This window comes from Talpa occidentalis, unplaced genomic scaffold, assembly GCF_014898055.3.
Source record: "Talpa occidentalis isolate TD23 unplaced genomic scaffold, MPIMG_talOcc4v2.1 talOcc4.3, whole genome shotgun sequence".
In the NCBI taxonomy this organism is placed as follows: domain Eukaryota; kingdom Metazoa; phylum Chordata; class Mammalia; order Eulipotyphla; family Talpidae; genus Talpa; species Talpa occidentalis.
In genome coordinates, this window is record NW_023603184.1 from 78,852,579 (window position 1) to 78,864,652 (window position 12,074).

Consider the following 12,074-nt stretch of genomic DNA (forward strand, 5'->3'; position numbering starts at 1 on the left):
TCTCTTCCTCAGCTTCCTCTCTCCCTACTCAGCTCCACCCTTCCTTGGGTGGGGCAGGGAAGCTGGAACCTCCCCCTTTCCTGGGGACCACCCTGTTACAAAATGACACATTTAGCTCCCAGGACATCAAGCTTACCATTTCTTCCTTCCTTCTTAACTTCCCTTTTAAAGTATATTCTGCTATTTTTCTCTCTCCTGATCTTTAAATTGAGTTTTGGACTCAGAATTTGAACTAAAGTTGCGATGCATGGCAAGAGGTCAGGAGCTAGCTATTGTAATTTAGAGCAAGGGCTCATTCAGGTTAGAGTCCCTGGGTTTGGTTCCTGCTTGTTATAGGACAGGGAGAGGGGCAGCCCAAACCCCGCAAACCTGCCTATTCTAAATGGGTTCTGCCATCCGCCGCATCAACACATATGAGACTTTAATGGGAAGGAACTTTAATAAAACTAGGAAACAATACAGGTAAGGCAAATAATCTAGTTTCTAAATCAAGCATCCAAAGTTACCCGTCCCTTCGTAGGTAAAAGTCCATCCAAATGGGATTGGCCCAGAGCAAAGCTCCAAAGCCTGCCACAAGTCTAAAGCATCTTCCAGTGGGGACCCACAGAAAAGGGTCACAAACAACCGGACAAGCCCGGAAGGAAAAGAGCAAAATCAACATCAAGATAAAAGCTGCCATGGTCACCTCCCCACAGGGTCTCACCCATGTCTGTGTCACCCAGTCCACAACCCAAAGACAAGCGCAGTTTCTTCACGTGTCTCTAGGCTCCATGCGCCTCCTCCAGGTCTCCTGGCTCCATCCTGCTTCCTTCCTTCCTCAGTCTCTTCTTCAGCTTCTCCTCTTCCTGCTCAGCTCCACCCTCCCTTGGGTGGGGGCAGGGAACCTCCCCCTTTCCTGGGGACCACCCTGTTACACTTCTACTCCTTACTAATTTTTGCAATTTAGCCTCAGTTCCTTATAAGAAAAAAGAAAGGGATATAATAAAACCTCAGAAGGTTGTTGCATGGAATAAGTGGAATCAATGTAAGTTCTTGGTAGAAGCATATTTGGCTTATAGAGAACATCAAAAATATTATATACTGTAAAGTCTGAACATTAAAGCAAGTGCCACAGCATAAAGTGTCAATGCATTAACCAGGAACCTAAAACCTAAATTGTCTCCAATTAATGTTCGGTTTTTCATGATTAAAAGTTATTTTATTACTAGCAAAGAGTGTATGTGTCTACCACTAACATTTCTAAGTTTGCCATGGTTGAAGGATTAACTATGGGCTGAGCGAAACAAAGGGCAGGAAGTTACCTGGGGGGAGAGAGACAAAGATTATTTCTAACTAACCTATGAAGTTTAGACCAACATATAACTAATTGATTAAAGTAAAAAACAGAAGGCTTTTATTTAGAAATTATTATCTATATTGTTTTAGCTTGACCAGTCATAAAATTGCTGTTGACTTATTCTTGAATGCATACTCTAACAGCTACCATACCAATTGTCACCTCCAGGGGAATCAGCCCTAAACAAACAGGAAGAATTTAGCAGGAGTTAGCTATGGCGCCTCCTGGCTCATCAGGAATTTTCTTACACTTGGAGAATGGATCACGTCTGCCACCCAACTGCTATCTTTAAAGTAAAGGAATTTCCTTCTCCAATTAGTTCTTGCCTAAAAGGACCACATCTCCATATTAAAGACTTGGCCAAGGGATGTTTACAGCCTTTTGTTCCCAGAAGTTTTTTCACTTGTTATTGTAAGGCCAAATGTTGACTGCCTTTTGGCAGAGAAAGACTAATTTTATAAAAAATGTAATAATTGTATTATGCAGTGCCATTTGCCATCAAATTGGTTATTGAGTAATTGATCAGTATTTGCAGTTTTACTTTTAAATGCATATTTTTAGCAATGGTAGAAACTAGCCATAAACAAATGAGGAGAATCTTGGAGTCAGCTAACGAGATTCCTGATTTTTCAGAAATCTGCCCCATGCCCGGACTTTTGTCAGACGACATGAGTAGTGCAGCTCCCATTACAGCAAGATTTTGGGCTGTGTTCTCTGAAGTTCTAATGTAATCTCAAGGCCCATGAACTCATGAACTGGGCATCTCTTTGTGAGTCAGTCCATGAGACCAAAGCACCAGCTCTGTGAATTGAAATTAACTTACTACGTCAATAGGTCAATAGGCAGAGCTTCCTGATCGCATATGAATATGCTCAAACCCAAGGAGGGTTAGTAGAGATAGCTTTTAAACCCTTGCTAGAAGGCAGAGAAAGAGGAAGTTCCTTCGGTGCATAGCAGCCTGCCCCTCCTCCTGCTGAATTTTTAACTTCATATTTTCCCCACTAAATCAGAATTGATGCAGCCTATGTAAATGTGTAGCGTTTGAAAATTGAAAATCACGTTGAAAAATAATGATGTTGTTGACTATACAAGGCAATGTCTTAAAATCGAATAACTGCGATGCATGTGGTTAACTGTATCTATGCAGGAAGTGGTTTCATGCAAGTTTTTATGTTCAACCCTCACCCCCCTCCATTTTTTTTTTTCTTAAGTACTGAAATTAAGCAGCATCCAACGTAGGCCTACTCTTACAACATGTGACTTGACTGTTTTCCGTTTTTTGCTGAAAGAGTTATTAGCACTTAGAAGTTGATGGCAGTTTCAATAACAAGTCATCACCGGGAAAGGTAAGTGAGTTTTCCTTTTAAATTGAACATTAAATTTAAACTTGAACATTTTCGGCTAAGTACCTATGCTTTCTTGCGAATATACAGACATTTCTACAAAAAAAAGAACTGATTTTTTTTTTTTTACCTGTGGCTGAAACGTCAGCTTATCTTTTTTGATGTAGGAAGAATATTCATTTTATATTTGTAGTTGTCAAATCTAAGGTCCTTTACTAAGATATTCTAACAGGATCAGTAGCGACTATTTTATACTAAAGTAGTAAAGACAGAATAAGGTATAATTTTCATTTGAAATTGCTTTTAGAAATAACTACTAGAGAAAATGTCAGGCTTTGTATCTTTAACTGATTGTTTTATAAAAAATACATACCATTCAAGTTCCAGATAGTAAAGAGAAACGGGCATCTGGATAATAAGAAAAAACATCTAAATTGCAGTATGAAAGATAGCCACTATAAAGTAAAGAGGTAAAGTTGACTTCAGAAAACTTTATAAAGATTCTCAAACATATAGTTTATTAAATAGCTATTAAAAACTATGAAAGTTCTAAAATGTAAAATAAGGATTTCTAGCATTACATTTGAGTATTTCCCCCTAAATTTTTTTCAATATGTAGGGTAAAATGAGAGTAAGTGTCTCTTTTAAGCAAAACTCTTATGTTTAAAAGAACAGTAACAGTTGACTTCATTGAACGTTACTTCTGGGAAAAGAAGCAAATTTGAGATACACTTTTGTTTTTCATGTAGTTATATAATTTTCCTTCTTTGAGATTTTTCCAAAGAAATAACCTTCAAAATGAAAAGTTGTTAATCATAAACTGAAAAGAACTTTTATTTTGCCTTTATTCTTTCACAGACTGTCTTTGTGTGCTATGACATATGTACAGAAAATATAAAAGTATTGTTAATCTCAGAGACAAACACCAAAATAAATCCAACTATAGATTTTTGAAAGAATTTTAATAAAAGTTGCAGATATGATCTATTCTTCCCTTTATTATTTTTATTGTGCTGTTGGATGGGGGAAGAGATAGCCCCCACAACACCTATTTTTTTGTGTTATTAAAAATTGGTTACAGTATTGATAAGTGGCAACAATTTTCTTTTCTTTTATTGTCTCCTACTGAAAGACACATATAAATGGTTTTTGATGTGGTCAATTGAGTAGGAAATTATTAGGCATACTAGCACACTCCATTTTAAGATCTCTTCAATTGTCAGTACTGAAGCTTTCTACTTGTTGACTATTAAAATGATCATAAAAAAATAGAGATTAGAACTTGGTGTTCAATACTTTTTTTTATTGTTATACAGTAATAAAACCCTGATAACATGTGTTTGCCTTGATATTCTGATTAGTTTTTCAATTTGTTGTATTTCCTCACAATGGATAGCATTATTTAAATCTGACTCCAATATTGTGGTTCTGAACCTCTAACTATAGAAACTGTATAATTCATATAGTTTGTCTGGATAAGTTATTACTTTACTTCATTTTATTATAAAGGAATATCAAATGAATAAACACATGATGTGCTTTCACATTAGCATGAAAGAATATCCACATAAGCATTGGGTAATGAAAAATCCATTAGCATTTTTAAAATCATTTAATATTAAAAAAATCAAATTATTTATAAAACTTGTTTTACTAAAAGTAAAATTATAAATACTTTATAGAGTATGTACAAAATTAAGAATTATTTAGACATAACTTAGTATGAATTTATAAAGAGGAATAAGAAGAGATGATAGGTGTATAAACTCAGACATTTTCAGAATTATTTGTAAAAACATGTGATGCATTATCTTTTGAATGTGTGGACCAAATATTAAGAATTACTCACAAATGAGTTACCATAGGTTACTATGCCTTTATATGTGTGTGTGTGTGTGTGTGTGTGTGTGTGTGTGTGTGTGTGTATAAAGTGAATAAATAAGAAACAGATTTTGAAGTAAAATATATGCAGGGGATCTTGTTTGGAGAGTCATTTCAAAGCTTATTTGTTAAAATAATATCATACTTTTCCATTTGGGGCCAGCACTCAGCCAAATTCAGTAAAGAAGAAAAAAGTTTTCCTTGATAATCTTCCTCCTGTTCTTTTTAAATCTGAAATGGTCTATTCTGTCCCTGATTTGTGATCTCCCAGACCCCAATTTGCTGCTTCCGAATCATCCCTATGGCCCTTGAAACTTACTCATCCTATTTCCTAGCACTTAGGACACATACTTAAAAAAAAATCTGTGCTTATAGAGAAGGCTACAGAGCTCTGTTTTTTTTTAACTTTTTAGGCAGGCTTCCCCCTCTCCTCCTAGTCGAATTTGGTAAGATATCTTAATAGACATAAGCTGCAGGAACAGGTAAATATTGACGACTTCTATATCAAGGAAGAGACAAGTATAATGACAAATAGTTGGGGACCGTCTTTTGGGGGCCAAAATAATATTTTGTTAAACATTGGTCCTGCTTGTGGTATTTAAAGCAAAATTTCTGAGAGTATCTCATATGAAAGGTCTATCACAGAAATAGTACCAGTTCTCTAAGATTTTTTTGAAGAAATACCAACTTTCTTTTAATAGATAATCTAAATCTATAATCTATAATCTAAATCTATAATCTAAATTATACTTCTTCAGACTATTTTGGTATTCCCATGCACTTGGAAAATACTTAGTGTCATCATTTTTACGTATATATATTAAAAATCATTTACTATCTTGACTCTTTTGGTACCAAGACATCTATTTTTGCATTCTGAAATAAATGGTAATCCAAATGGAATCTGAAATATATTTAAAAGCACTCTAAATTTCAACTTAGTTGTTAAATTGCCTTTGTTTGCAAATGATAGAAAACTAGTTAATATTTGTCTAGTCAAAAGATATAAGCATTGACTTGTATAATTGAAAAATCAAAAGATATAAGCATTGACTTGTATAATTGAAAAATCTAAGGAAAATGAACTCAGATATGTATGACTGACCCCAGGAGATCAAACAACAGTACAATCAGAGTTAGGTCTCATTTTCATAGCTTTTTTTTTTTTTTTTAACTATGCTATAAGCAGTTTCTGGCAGAAGTTGACACTGCATTGACAAGAAAGCTTCAGGTTTATGTATGATCCTTCCAGCAAACTCTTTTGTGAGAGTCCCCTTTCCTGTACCACCTCTGTAGAGATTCCAGATTGAGATTTGATCGAATTGAATTGGGTCACATGACTATAGTTGAGTTATTAATTGAATCTTGGTAACAGCCCCTGAAAAGAGGGGTCTCTACATGTTTTAATTAAAATGCTTTCTCCACAAGAAAGTATAAGCCACCTTTCTCTGTGGCAAAAGCCACAGAACTCCTTTACACAACCACAAATGGTCACATTTAAAAGCCTAAGATATGCAACTTCTTTTAATCCTGTCATCAGATCAAAATACAGTGCTAGTTTAAGGATAAGTCTGAATGCAACCAGGATTTCAGTTTAATCATGTATTTTACCAGCTACTCATGTATGACTCCCTCACCCTGCGTACCACTTGTATCTAAAAACTTATAATGTAGTATGACTAGTACTTTAATAACTGTAATGCAAATAAAATTTGTCAAGCAACATAAAAAGATCTAAGGAATGTTATATTAGGAATTCATTTTTTTTTTTTTTAGTATTTCCGATATGTGCCAGGCAAGCCTGAGAATTTTGCAGGAATTTTATCATTCGAGCATATCAGAGAAATCAGGACACATTTGGAGTAAGTCCTTGTAATATTAATAGTTTACAGAGTAAGCTAGAACTGGAGAGGTGAGAAACATTCCAAAGGACAGGATGGAGTAATAAAGAATTTCCAAGGGAGAGTAAGTTTAGTATTGTTAGCTTCAAGTATAGCTTGAGTGTAAAGCCAAAAAGACAGTTTGAGATTACTGTAGAGTAGACTTGTTGAACAAATTATGACTCAGGGTTACGGATAACAAGGGCATTGCTGAACAGGGGTAAACTTAACTGAATGTCCACATTTTGTATCTCATTGTATTATCCATCATCAGGACCTCAGACCTTCAAATGGTTCCTGCCAAGGAAGAGAGAGTTCTGTAAGTTCAGGCACTAGTTTGCCTGCCCAGATACCTTGAGATACTTAAGCAGTCTGTGGTTATACTGAGTTTTTACATTTTATGAAGGTCTTTTTTATTTTTAATTTGAGAATAAGAGATCTATCAAAATGGATCAAAATAATTTTAGAGACAGTCTTTCTCACATTTTTATTTCTATATGCCCTCATTTGCCCCACCTAGATCCAGCAAACAACTCCTTTTTTAGTTATTTTTTAATCTTTCATAATTTATGCAAAAAGCATATATTTGCATATATGTATATAAATGCTTCTTTATTATATTGAAGGTAGCCTACTACACATACCTCTCCACCTTGTTTTTTTTATCATTTAGTAATATTTTGAGATATTTTCACAGTAAAAAGAATATTTTCTTTTTGATAACTATATAGTATTCTACTGTGTGGTTATGTCAGACTCAATTTAAGCAGTCTCTAATTTAGAGTCATGGGTATTTTCAGTGTTTTTTGCCAATGCAATCAATATTTCAGTGTAATTGTGTACATTGAGCATATATCTTTGGAATGAATTCTCATAAATATCTTTTGTTTATGAGCAAAGAAATAAAATGCTTTTGAGAGTTATTGCCAAATTATCCTTCATGATAGTTGTAACTTTTGAAGTTCCACCAGCACTTAAAAAATGTGAATGCTGGTAGAAATTCCATAGCTTTCCAACTTTTTGTGTTGCCAGACTTTTCAGTTTTTGCCAATGTCTAGAAAGTTATATTTCTTTTTAAGATTTTTTATTTATTTATACAAAAACGAGGTACAGGCCAGATGTGCGGGATGGTGAGAGGATTCACCAGAGACAGGGCGGGGAACAGAACAGACAGACTGATGAAATACACTGCTGAGGGGAGCAGCAGACAAGACAGGAGAGGTCTGCCGCGCCATGTGGGATTCTTGCCGGCCAGCCGGGATCTAACTGGTGCTACAGAGGCTGCGGACAGCTTCACAGCGAGGAGTTCAACCGCCTGTGCCAACAGGGAGGCCCTAGTAAATTATATTTCAACACTGCTTATTTGATATTTCCATTATTATGATTGAGGTTTAACCTGTTTTTAAATGATTAAAAGTCAAATTATTTTTCCTAATGAAAGTATCCTTCCTCAATGCTCTAATTAATTAAGCATTAATGAAGTAAAAAGTAATGAAGTAAAAGGCATTAATGAAGTACTAGTCTTAGAATGAGATGCTTTAAGAAGTAAGAAGTTAGGGCTACGATGCAAAATTCTACTTTTATAAAACTTGAAATAGCAGTAATTTAAAATGGGATGGGATATGAATGTTGAAGTGAAGAAGAGAAAAGGAATAAAAATAAGACAAGAGAAAATATATCCAGAAACAAGGTATCAGGGTAGACTAAGACAGATGGTTGTAATTACTAGCTCAAGTAGATAAATTAAGGAAAGAAGAGTACTTTAATGAGTGTATATGTAGATGAATTGGATATAGATCAAATGAAACAAGGAGAGGAAGTTGAGAGAATACTTACTTTATGTGTTCTATCTTTTCTATAGGAAAGCATATCTGATAAAAGTACTTATAGGATGCTAAAGCTTAGACAGAATATAATATTTAATAAAAATTTCCCTGTCAATGCAAACTATACATTTGTGGATTTAAAATTTTTTTTTTCTTTTTGGTGGGCATAATTCCAATTCAATTCCATAAACAATTTTGAGTTCCAACTAAATACACTGTGTTGTGCTAAGAATATGAGACACAAAGAATCAATGTGCTACCTAGCCAGTGAAAACTTTTTAGGTGGCTTCATACACAAAGGAATTTAAATATGTTTAGATGTAAAAATACAATGCTGTAGAAATCATGCAGAACATGCTATTATCAGAGTCCCAAAGGTTTCTTTTTTTAAAGATTTATTTATTTATGCATACAAGAACCGGGGTACAGGCCAGAGGTGTGAGGGGTGGGAGGATTTACCAGAGACAGAGTAGAGAACAGAACAGGCAGAGTGACTGAAATACACTGTTGAGGGGAGCAGCGGGCAAGTCAGGAGAGGTCTACTGCACCATATGGGTAGCTCCCTGCCTGGGGATTGAGCTCATGATACAGTGCCTTCAGATAGCTTCATACTGTTGCCTCTTAATCCCTTGTACCACCAGGGAGGCCCCCAAAGATTTCAATTTATCAAATTCAATAGTCACTTTTGTGTCCTCATATTATCCAACACCTAAACTGTATCTGATATAACTGAACAATTTTTCTCTTGAACTTCTCCATTTGACTTTTGGAATGTTTCATTCTTACAGTTTTTCTTCAAACTAACAGAATGCCATTTCTCTATCTCTTTTGCTAACCTCTCCTCATCATCTGACCCTCTAAATGTTCACATTCCCTGTACTCAATTTTCAGATTTCTACTCTTCTAGTCTCAATGCTTGTCTTCTTAGATTTTTTTCCTAGATGGTATTATTTAGTGTTATGAGTTTAAATACTATTAATATTCTAATTACATCTTAATGTCAAAGTTTTTATTCTTAGTGCTGAAACTATAAATGAAATTTATACTCATCACCTCCACTTGAATGTCTCATGGAGACACCAAAATTAGTATGTTCAAAACTTAGCACTTTTTTTTGTTAGTTCTGCTTTATAAATTGTGTTTTTTTTTTTTTTTTTGAAAATATCAAATATTTTTTTTAAGATTTATTTATTTATTTATACAAGCACTGGGTACAGTCAGAAGCGCGGGAGGGTGAGAGAAATCACCAGAGCCAGAGCGGGGAGCAGAGCAGGCAGAAGGACCGAAGTACACTGCTGAGGGGAGCAGCGGGTGGCAGGAGAGGTCTGCGCACCATGTGGGGCCCTACCCTGGTGGCCGAGGAGCAGCCGGGGATCGAACCGGCACTGCAGAAGCTGCTGGCAGCTTCGCAACCCAGCGCTCAACCGCTGCGCCACCGGGGAGGCCCTAAATTGTGTTGTTTTTCATTGAAGTAATATTGGATTACCACCCCCAAACTAACCCTGCTTCTTTCTGTTTTCCTTCATTTCACTGGTACCACCATTCACATATCTGTTCATAGAAATACTAAGAATTGCCTACGATTTCACTTTTTCCCTCATCCTTCCTCCCCAAACCATATTGAATTCTTCATCAATAAGCAGACTACAAAATCTTGACTTAATTCCCATTCTCCTGTTTAATTTTCTCAATAATCATTCTTAATAAGTTAATATCTTTTTTTCAGTCTAATGGCTTTTTAAAAATATGTATTTATTTATTCATGCATATAAGAACTGAGCTACAGGCCAGAGGTGTGGGGGATGAAAGCATTCACCAGAGACAGAGTGGAGAGCAGAGCAGGCAGGCTGACTGAAATACACTGCTGAGGGGAGCAGCAGGCAAGACAGGAGAGGTCTGCTGCACCAGGTGAGTATCTTCCTGGCAAGCTGGGGACTGAACTCGTGGTGCAGAGGCTACCGGTAACTTCACAGTGCTGTGTTTAACCTGTTGCTCCACCAGGGAAGCTCTCTTTTTATTTTTATAAATATTCTGTTTGTTGGTGATTGATTCTCCCTCCCCATAAAAATTGCTAAATTAATACACTATAATAAAGGACATTTTGATGATTTCATGGTTTTAGCTTCACTTTTTAGTTTCAAGTTAGAAAAAAAATCATACAAAATACATGCAGAATGTTGATTTGCACATTTTGAATGAACTAAAGAAAGTTGAAAAAGTCACAACTTCTAGAATCTTTTATTGAGTATTTTTGTGCCCCAAATTTGTTTTTCTTTGTGGTCCTTATATAGACTCTGAAGGACAGGAAACTATCCTATGAACAATGAAAATACTGATAAAGATGCAGGGAAAATAAGATGAAACAATAAAATAAACTATTATTTTGTATACTTTTTTTTCTCATTGTCGTGAGTACTTATACCACTTTTGTAGTCTGTTCATATATTTTATATTTACATATGTTAATTTGGTATTTGGGGTTTTTAGTTAATAGATATTATCTTAGCAGGAATGGATTAGACATTTAACAAGGAGTAAATATATTTTAAAATTACCAGAATTCAATCTCTTCTCATCACTGCTTACTATGGAATTCTCCTGAATCATTTCCTTACTTCTGCTATTCATCTGATGGTAATTCTCCAGGTCCTAAGCCTTAAAACATAAAACTCTTACTAAAGCATTCTAAATGACTTCTATTATACTTCAAATTAATTCAGTATCCTTTCATGATTTGCAAGTCATCCCCTATCTCATTATTCCATTTCTGTTTTCCTAAATGGAATTTTGGACATGGGGAGTTATATATCACACATGCACGCACACTCACACACACACACTTCACATTATATTTATATATACTTACTTAATGGTTATTTTCACCTTACATCAAATGATCAATGAAGGTATTGACCTTATATGTCTTCTGCTGGTTCTAAAAAATAGGATATATATAAGGGTACAGAAGCTAGAAATATATTTCAAACAAATAAAACCTTACCTTATAGGTACATTTTGAATAACCTGGCAATGATGAAAGGTTAGATTGAAGTGTGGATCCATTATATAGTGTGGTGTCTTTCTAATACAGAGAAAAATAACTCACCTTCTAAGAACACATTGACATGTACTAATGGAAAACACCCACCACTTCTCAGTACTCAACTTATAAGATGTCTTGCTAAAAAAATATGGTTTAAGTTCATTTTAGATTCATTTCTGAAAATCTTAGAGAACTTTATGTTCTTGTCTCCACTAATATGATGCCAACCTCAGAGTTAAAATGAGATATAAAAGCATTATGAAAGGTAGAATGCTCAGGAAATTGGGTGCTGAGTCAAGGGAAATTTTGTTTTGGTAAATTTCTCTTTTCTGTTAATTTTATATCAGAGGGCCTCCCCTGGTGGCGCAGCAGTTGAGCGCTGGGCGGCGAAGCTGCCCACAGCTTCTGCAGTGCCAGTTCAATCCCTGGCCCCGGTGAGCGTCCCACATGGCGTGACAGACCTCTCCTGCTGTGCCCGCTGCTCCCCTCAGCAGTGTTAGTCTGCCTGTTCTGTTCCCTGCTTTGGCTCTGGTGAATTATCTTTCCCTCCCACACTTCTGACTGTACCCGGTGCTTGTATAAATAAATAAATAAATCTTTAAAAAAATTCATATTAGAATTTTAGGAGTTAGAACTGAGTGGTAGATTTTATTGTTTTCTTTCTGCTAAATGCACCGAAGAATCAAATAATTTGATTCTTCATATGATATCTTTATAATTTAATGATTGTTTTAAAGAAAGTGAATATAGGACAAAAAAAATGAG

At 35.3% G+C, this 12,074-nt stretch overlaps 1 protein-coding gene across 4 annotated transcripts in view; it reads left to right on the forward strand.

Moving 5' to 3' along the window:
* The first annotated feature begins 354 nt into the window (after positions 1-354).
* The window catches only part of ARHGAP15 (Rho GTPase activating protein 15), a 621,973-nt gene continuing 610,253 nt past the window's right edge, over positions 355-12,074 (forward strand). Inside the window, exons 1-2 of one of the 4 annotated variants that reach the window (XM_054699701.1) lie at positions 355-462; positions 2,548-2,682. The gene's annotated coding sequence lies outside the window, so the exon portion shown is untranslated. Of the gene's footprint in view, positions 463-1,592; positions 1,630-2,547; positions 2,683-12,074 lie in introns of those variants that run through there. The other 3 variants (XM_054699703.1, XM_054699702.1, XM_054699704.1) reach the window with 3 other exon arrangements.